Raw genomic sequence first — 9,625 nt, 5'->3', positions numbered from 1 at the left:
ACCCTCAGGCACCTCCAGACGTGGAAGATGGTCTATGAAACCTATGCCCACCATCCTCCCAGGTTGGTGGCTTTCTGAATAAAGCAACCTTTCCTTTCCTACTATCACTTGTCTCTTGAGTATTGATTTTTCACTGGTGAGCAGCTGAACCTGAGTTGGGAGGCAGTTCTCTGTCCAGGACCAATACCCGCAAAGCCTCCTGAAGGTAATGGCTCTTCTCACTGCCCTCAAGCCCTTCTCACCGCCCTCAAGCCGTTGCTGGCCAGGCCTTCTTGGGCCGGGTGCACTTTGTGGTGGCTGGCAGCAGAGAACTTATGGGACTGAGGGTCCCAGGCCCTCTCAGCAGGTCGGGATGGGGGGCCAGCTCCCCAGGCAGAGCCCTCCAGGAGCCTGCGGGGCACAACTGTCCCTGGGGGAAGTGGGCACTGTAGCGAGGACATGGAGGGGGCGCGTAGGGAAGCCAGGGAAGACTCGACAAGGTTGAGCGGGGATTGTCCCCATGCCCCCCCAACCCCCGCCTGTCAGATGCTACCCTGCTACTTCCCTGCTCCTCCTGCCAGCACCTCAGGGCGCCAGCTCCTTCCTGCCCATCGGTTAGGTGGGACAAATCCGGCCCTCCACATCCTATCCCCTGGTTCCCGGGCCTGTCCCCTTCGAAGCAGGGGCTGCCGGGGCCCAGGCCATGCATGCGGCAGTGGCAGCGATTGAGCTTGCTGCTCTGGGCACAGGCATAGGCAGCTCGCAGGAGTAGGGCCACTCGCCGGCCCGTGTGGGAGCGCCGGTGCACCGTCAGGTTGCTGCTGTTGGTAAAGTGCTTCCCGCAGAACTCACAGCTGCCCCCAGGCCCACGGCTCTTGCCCACCGGCTTTGGCATCTTCTTTGGGGACAGCTTTTTTTTTTTTTAATTGAAATAAGTTTATTTGCAGAAGAAGAACATCTGAACATCAGGTACAGTCTGATCCACAATGATCCAACAACAGTAGGGACTCATTCTGGGAGTGCTCTTGGGCAGTTTGGAGGAGGAAGTCCATGTGGAGCAACAGCTGAACAGTTACCAAACTTCATAAAGCCATCCAACCTGAGTATTACACGATACATAATGACCATGACATGGTAATAAAAATACAATAGCAAATACTCACTACTTTGTGAGTTACAGTTACAATATAAACAGTTTAGGCCCTCTTTAAAAAAATGAAAAAATATATCTATTACAGCTTTATTTCAAGCATTTCAGTTGGGGCTGCGCTGGGGGCCATTGCGATGTGCCCTCTGGTGCTCGGCAGCATGGGCACGCTACTGTGCACACAGGTCCCCAACGCGGCGCAGCAGCTGGCACCGCGTACTGCTTATCTCCCAGGGGTGGCTGATGTCCATTGACACAAAAATTGTAAAACTGTTCATGAGGCACAATTTATCTATTTACTTTCTTTTGTTGCTTGTACTTTTGGAATTGTGCTTTTGTATGTAAGAACCCAGGACCAAATCTAAGGTCATAATTCACCTCTGTTTTTTTTTTTTTTCCTAAGTGTTTTATAGTTTTAGGACCTACATTTAGGTATTTGATCCTTTCTGAGTTAAGTTTTGTATATGATGTGAGGTAAGAGGCCCATTTTATCCTTTTGCCATGTGCCTACCCAGTTGTCCCAGGATCATTTGTTAAAAAAAGATGTTCTTTTCTTCACTGAACTGTGTTGGTGTTTTTGGCTAAAATCAGTTGATTATTCAAAGATCCAGCATATGTAATGAACCCTTACAACTGAATAACAGCAAGTCAAAATCCCAATTTAAAAATTAGTGAAGGAGGGGCACCTGGGTGGCTCAGTGGTTGAGCTTCTGCCTTTTGCTCAGGTCGTGATCCCAGGATCCTAGGGTCAAGTCTGCATCTGCATCTGGCCCCCTGTAGGAAGCCTACTTCTCCCTCTGCGTATGTCTCTGCCTCTCTCTCTGTGTGTCTCATGAATGGATAAATAATATCTTTTTTAAAAATAAAAATTGGTGAAGGACTTGTATAGAAATTTCTCCAAGGAAATATGCAAATTGCCAACAAGCACGTGAAAAGATGTTCAACGTCATAAATTACTAGGCAAATGCAAATCAAAACCACAATGAGGTACCATTTCACACTCACGAGGCTAACCAAAACCAAAACCAAAATAAAACAAAACAAAAGAGAAATTAACACATGCTGGAGAGGATATGGAGAAACTGGAACCCTCACATGTTGCAGGAATGTAAAATGGTGTAGAACTTTGCAAAACAGCCCAGCAGTTCCTCACAAAAGTAAACAGAATTACCAATGACCTAGCATATACCCAAGAGAAATGAATACATATGTCTACACATACACTTGGAGACGAATGTGAATCTTACCTTTATTCAAAATAGCCAAATCGAAGAAACAAACCATATGTCCAACAAATGATTATTGTATAAACAAATTGTATATCCATATAATGGAATATTTGGCCATGCAATTGAATGATGTAGCAATCCATGCTACAACATGGATGAACCTCAAAAACATTGTGCTAAGTGAAATAAGCTAGAAACAAAAGGCCACATTTTATATGCTTCCATTTGTAGAATAGGAAAATCTATAAAATATCCTTGTCTTATTTCTGATTATGGGGGAAAAGCATTTAGTCTTTCACCATCAAGTATATTAAGTGTAGGCTTTTTATAGATAGTCTTTACCAGGTTGAGGAATGAATTGAGGATATTGATGTTTACTGGAAGATTTCTCAAGTTTCTTTCTGGTGTCATATGAATATTTTTCATTAGCAACCATTGTGTGATGCTGTTGAATTTACCTAAGCCATACTCTCTGCACATGGACTGTGTATCATCATCAGGCAAGGGGTAACCTTAACATTTTTCTCTGGTGGAGGAAATGTACATAATCCACTCTTAGTAAGAAATAATATTATCAGAAAGAAATGAGGCTTCCTTTCTAGAAAGGAAGGGAATTTTCATTAAAATCACTTACAAGTTAGATTGAAGGCCAAAAAATGTTTCAAAATATATGCATTTTTCTCCATTCAACTGTTCTTGCTATTCTTGAGCTCCTGACATTCAGTGTTAGTAATTCTTTTATTGCTAAGAAATTTGCTAGTAGGTTTTCCTGTAATATTTGTTAAGACTTAGCTATTTCAACTGCCTGTGAAATGTTTGGATAAGTTGTAACCCTTAAACCAGTAATGGTGATTTTGCACATTCTAAAATTGTATGTTGATAGAGTGATTCAACAGTAATTTTTCTAACCTCTTCTTAAAAGGCTGATGAATCTAAAACCTCAAATTTCTGATTATGATGTTCAGAGATCCACACATTCCTTTATTACTGCAGTAAAATATTTTAGATAAAGTGACTTCCTGAAAAAAAAAATCAAACATTGCAGTGATTTTTGATGTTATAAACTTCCACTTCCCTTCCATAGGTCTTGTACTAGGGCTTTGTTTTCATTGTCATATAAATGTGCTACTGATTCTCTCTACCTAGGAGCCTTCTGCCATCCTCTCCTGCTACCGGTGCCACAGGGAGGTGTGGCTCTCCCTCAGGGTCAACCCATGTATCACAGATACTCTTTTGTGGCCCTGGGATCTTTATTGTCCCAGCATCAACCTCACTTTTCTATAAAACCAGTTGAAATCTGTTCTGGTTTCTTTTGTGGGACTATTAGAGCATAAAAGTATGTATGTGATGTAAAAATAGTAATATAAAAAACTGAGCTGTGCCTTCAAGAAGGGGCTTGGACCTGCTGTTTGAAATACAGCTACAAGAGAATGGGAGGTCATCAATCCTGCCTTCCTGTCATAGGCTATATTCCCTGAAAGTCCTGCCAGTGTTAGCTCACACTGACCCCAGGGCCAGAGACTTAGAAGAAAGGAAATACGCTTGCTTTATCTGTGCACCATCAGCACACACCCACGTATGCACCAGGTTCTGTGCTGAGTGTTTGACAGGTGATGTTCCGTGTAACGCTGCCATCTCATGCAAGCAGCAGAGGACAGGTCTGCCTGTGAAGGTTGCCAGCAGGGGCGCAAGATTGGAGGCTGGATGAGGAGTTCTCCCATCAGATATTTTCTAGTACCTCTTGAGTATCTGGGCTCCTCACTGTTCTAGGCTCAAGGCACAATGCCTCAAGGAAGAACACCATGTGGTGATGACAGGGGAAGATCTGCCTGGGGGAGGTGACAGGGTGGAGGAGAGGTGACAACCGGAAGCGTGGGTCTAATACAATAAAAAAGAGCCTAACTTCTGATCTGTTGATATCAAATAGAACTACGTGTGACTGGGAAACTCCAGAAGGAGGAAAAAAGATGGGTAAGCAGAAGTGGATCTGGGGTCCAGAGGAAAATGAGGTAAAAAATCAAAACCCCAACTGGTGTGTGCTCTGCTCCAAAGACAAGCAGCAAACCCTCCCTCCACAGACCAGCAGACAGACTTCAGACAAGCCCAGTGCCATTTAGTGGGTATCTGGACCCCTCTCCATATCTGGTGCTCTGTGAAGGTGCTGGGCTTGACTTTGGGCACTCCAGTAGCTGAAGAGTGACTGTGGAAGGGTACATGGGTGGCTCAGTCAGTGAAGTGTCTGCCTTTGGCTCAGGTCATGATCCCAGAGTCCCGGGATTGAGCCCTGTATCAGGCTCCCTGCTCAATGGAGAGTCTGCTTTTCCTTCTTCCTCTGTTCTTACTCTCTATCTCAAACAAATAAAATCTTAACAAAAAAAGAAAGAAAAGTGATGTGATGTGGAGACAGTGGAGACCATCCCAGTGAAAGGAAACAGAAGCTAACTGTGACCCCTTGCTGAATCAGTGGCAGTATTTTCACAGTTGTGACTCACTTCCTATACGTGATGCATGAAAGCAAATGGAAGGGTTGTTCTTTCTTCCCTGTTTTGATGTAGTTCTGATAGTAAGGTACATGGGTCTTGTTTCATGGGGTCTTTGGATCCCTGGGTGAGCATGAACCATGGTTTTTTAAAAAAGTCTTTCCCCCACTTTGGAAAGTGGCACAGTGTATACTCTCCACCAAACTCCATTGATTATCCATTTCTCATAGTCGATGATGGCATCCCTTGAAGAGAAACAAATGGGCATTCTACAAAATTCTTACTTGAGCTTATTTTTTAAATATTTTATTTTTATTTATTCATGAAAGACACACACACACAGAGGCAGAGAAATAAATAGAGGGAGAAGCAGGCTCCTCATGTGCGGAGCCCGATGTGGGACTTGATCCCAGGACCTGGGTTCATGACCCAAACCAAACGCAGATGCTCAACCACTGAGCCACCCAGGTGCCCCACTTGAGGTCTTTAAATGGAAGAGTTCCTGGTGGAGGGCACTCAAGTCTAATCTCAATCAATTGATAGCCCCTCAATTGACTCCCAGATGTGAGCCAGTTTATAGATCTGGAACCCCTTGAATGAAGGGGAGGCCATGTCCCCTGAAGAAAAATTTCACTACACTGCCAGAGATATATACTCTTGATCTTTCTGTCAGCCTTCCCCCAAAGAGACTTATGGCCTATTATCAGGGTGACTTGCATTAGGGGAAAAGAAGTAACCAGCCTTTTGTGGGGGGAGAAACGAACACTGCTTCTGAGCTGACATGAATTCCAAAGGGCCCAAAGTATTGCTGTGGCTCACCAGTCAGAGTGAAGCTCATGGAGGTCAGGTTATCAATGGAGTTGTAGCTCAGTACTGACTCACGGTGGGCCCTTTAAGTCCCCAAACTTACCCTATGGTTATTTCCCCAGTTCCAGACTATAACTAGAACACATATACTCAGGAACTGGCAGAATATCCACATTAGTTCCCTGACCTGTGGAGTGACAGATATTATTGTAAGAAAGGCCAAGTGGAAACCACTAGAACTTCCTTTACTTAGGCCAATAGTAATCCAAAAGCAATGCTTCATTCATCCAGGAATTTCAGAGAGTAGTGCCACCATCAAGGACCTGAAACATGCAGGAGTGGTGATTCCTACTACACGACAACTCACCTGGCATATATTTTTTCTTTTTCAAATCTTTATTTAAATTCTAGTTAGTCATCTTGCATATTTAACCTGTGTAGAACACAAATACATCTCAAGGCTCTTGGGTGGTGCAGTTATTTAAGTGTTCCACTCTTGGTTCAGGCTTGGGTGGTGACCTCAGGGTCATGATTTCAAGGGCAAGAGATCAAGCCCCCCTTCGAGCCTTGTGATGGGCTCAGTGCTCAGTGCTCAGTGCTCAGCGTGGAGACTGCTTGAGATTCTCTCTCTCTCTCTCAAACTACATAAATAAATATTTAAAAAAAGAAAAGCAGATATATCTTGGAGGACAACAGTGCTTTATTGTAAAATCATGGAGGTCGGGATTCAGGTTACACCCACTGTTTCAGATGTGATGTCATTGCTTGAGTGAATTAGCATATCCTGTGGTAGCTGGTATGCAGCTCTTGATCGGGCAAATGTCTTTTCCCCCTGCTTAATAACTGTTAGTAAAGACTACCAGAAGCCTTTGATGTCACCAGGCAAGGCCAGCAATACATCTTCACTGTCCTACCTCAGGGATTTCTCAACTGTCTAATCCTGTGTCCTAATTTAATTCCTGGAAACTTGATAGACTTTCCCTTCCACAGGATTATCACAAAGGACTATTACATTGATGATGCTAGGATGATTGGACCTAGTAAGCAAGAAGTAGCAACTACTCTAGACTTCAGGGCTTCCCTGAGTGATCACTGGCTCCAGCTAGAAGATCAGGGACCTTCATGCTGTTCCCTAAGGGAAGGTTTCCTTCAGAAGCATTTCTGTTCCCAGCCCATTGTTTCTGACAATAAGTCAACCTGCCATCACTTATCATCATAAAAGGGCACAATAGCAAGAGAGATTATTACGGGAATCTGAGGGCCAACTTTCAATAGAGGACCACAGTTTGGGGGGCACCTGGGTGGCTCAATCAATTAAGCTTCTGCCTTCCACAGGTCATGATCCCGGAGTCTTGGGATCAGGCCCTGCATCAGGCTCCCTGCTCAGTGGAAAGTCTGCTTCTTCCTCCCCCTCTGTTCCTTCTTGCTGCTTGTTCTCTCTTTCTCTCTCAAATAAAACAAATATTTTAAAAAATAAACTACAGGGGTTTTTGAGTGTGAGTCTGTGATTGTGGAGGGGGTGGGGAAACCTCCTTCCCACTGCCACCTTTCCGCACAGATCCTCCCAAGTACTGCACTCCCACTTATCCTCTCCACCTCTTCGGGGTGCTCCCCTTCCTCACTGCAACTTAAGCAAACCTAGGAGTGGGGCCCAGGGAGTGTGGCCTCAAAGTCTCAGTGCTGAGTTTGGGACAGATAGGGCTAGGCAGGGAAAGCTAAGGAGAGGCCCCAGAGTCAGGCTCCTATAAATCCCAAGGACACTGAGATGCAACAAAAACAGAAGATAAGAAAGAAGATCTGGTCATCTGGCCCCAAATTTTAAGGAACATCTTCCTTTGACGGCTACAAAGTAATCACAGAGACCCAGCAGACCCAAAACCAGCCATCTGCCATTAATTAGAGATGGCACAAGAAATCACAAGGCCATAAACTCCCTAGTCAGCCTCTCTATAAAAGGCCAAACAAAAAACCTTCAGTTCCAACCCTGTCCCTACCCCTCTCACTTCTGAGAACTTTCTCTGTATCTTTGCTTAAAAAACTTCTATCACTTTACTCACTCTTCTTTGTCCAAGAGATTCATTCTTCCACTCTGAGAGACAAGAACCAAGCATTCCTGCAACAGTGCCAAAATGTTTTTCTGAGCTCAGTGCTAAGTGAGACCGAGCTCTGCGGATAGGACCAGATCGCTGACCCCAAGGTAACAACAGCAAACCTTGAGTGTGTTTGCTCAGAGACCAGGTCTCCCTGTGTTGCCCAGGCTGGGTACAGAGGCTCTGGACAGGCACGAACCCACTTCTGGTGCCCAGGCCAATTCTGACCTGCTCCATTTGCAACCTGGGCGCAAGTCCACCTCTCCTCGGGCAGCCTGGAGGTCTCCCGCTTCGGGGAGGTTAGCCCAAGTGAAGGCGAACTTGGGAACGAACGTAGCCCGCACAGCCGACCAGCAGAGCGCACGCCAGCCCAGAACACCCGGGGCAGCCCAGTGCCCCCCTCCCCGCCTCCGCCCCCGGCATCTCTGCCGAGCAGCTGGGACCAGAGGCGCGGCCGCCACGCCCGGACCGCCCGGTTGGAAGCACTCACCACGCACCAGCAGCGGCACCAGCAGTGTCATCACACGGACGTGCTGCTCCTCTTGGAGTCCTCCAAACCACCCCAGGCGCCGGTAGGCCCAAGGGGGAACAGTAACCTGCCCAGAGTCACTCCATTAGTGGGCAGCCAGCAGAGCCAGGATGCGAACCCCTGGGATCCCCGTGGGGCGCACCCTGACCACCTCAGCAGCAACGCCGCCTCCCCGCGGAGACAGGTGCGCCCGGGGAAAATCTGCAGGATGCAAGGGGCGGATGAAACCGCTGAAGGTCACACGCCCAAGTCAGGTCTCCCCGGGCCAACCAAGAATATACGAATGGGCAAGTAAGAGTCCACGGGCTCTCAGTCTTCGGGACCAACCCAGAGCAGATAGGAGCCCGCGCTCGCTCTGTCTCTCTGACCTAGTCCCTCGCCCCCAAGCTCTCTGCCTAGACTCTGCGAGAGGCACAGCTTCCTCGCAGCTCTGCAGAAGCAGCTCCTGCACGCGGCTGTGGATCTCCTGGGCCACGAGGGCCAGGAACTGCTCGGACAGCAAGGGAACCGTTCCAGGGTGCGCATCTCAGGCCGAAGCCACCGACCGGCCGTTGGCAAAGCTCCAGGAGCCGCCTGACGGTTTCCTGGGGCCCAGCGGCACAATCCACAGGGGCAGGTAGGAGGCCACCAGGCTGCGCCTTCAGGGTGGGGTGGGGTGTGGTGGGGTAGGGTCAGCTCCTGGTGGCAGGCACAGCAACTCTGGGGCTGTTACACTCAGGAGGCCTTTGGCTCCTGGGAGCCCGGGCTGGACGCCAGGGTCAGGTTCCTAGGCCTTGTGACCCCAAAACCAGCTGTGACCACCATCCAAGGTGCCGGGTGCCCCGGGTGGACGACATTAAACAGCAGGTGCATGACCGCCGTGCCCCGTGCTCTCAGTCCCAGTCCATCAGCCTGAGTCCAGCCCCAGCAGAAGTGTGTCCAGGGCCGTGGCCTCTGTGGATTCCAGGCAGTGGGGTTCTTGCACTCTCCACCCACTTCTGTGCGGGGTTGGGAGGCCCCATCGCAGGCGGCTGTCTCCTCTCTGTCCGGGACCCACGCACCACTAGGCCCTGCTCCCACCAGGGAAGTAGCAGCAGCCCTCAAGTCTGGCGTCCGGACGCCAAGGGCTCCAGCTGGGGAGCAAGGTTTGTATGATGTGGCCTGAGTGACAGCATCGCCTCTGGCCTGGCGCCAGCTCAGCCAGGGAGGAAAATGTGACCCCTTGGAGGGCTTGGCCCGTGAGGGATCATTTGGAAGACAAGAGGCAGGGTGGCAGGCGAACCCCAACACCCCCCCAACACCCAGGAGCCCTCTGCTGGGGGCCAGGGCTGAGAGAAGCACACTGGGTAGGGAGATCAAAGCTCAGGTGTTGAACAGAAAAAACT

This window comes from Vulpes lagopus, chromosome X (assembly GCF_018345385.1).
Source record: "Vulpes lagopus strain Blue_001 chromosome X, ASM1834538v1, whole genome shotgun sequence".
Lineage (NCBI taxonomy): Eukaryota > Metazoa > Chordata > Mammalia > Carnivora > Canidae > Vulpes > Vulpes lagopus.
The sequence above is the reverse complement of the archived record's forward strand: the minus strand, read 5'-3'. Positions refer to the sequence as shown.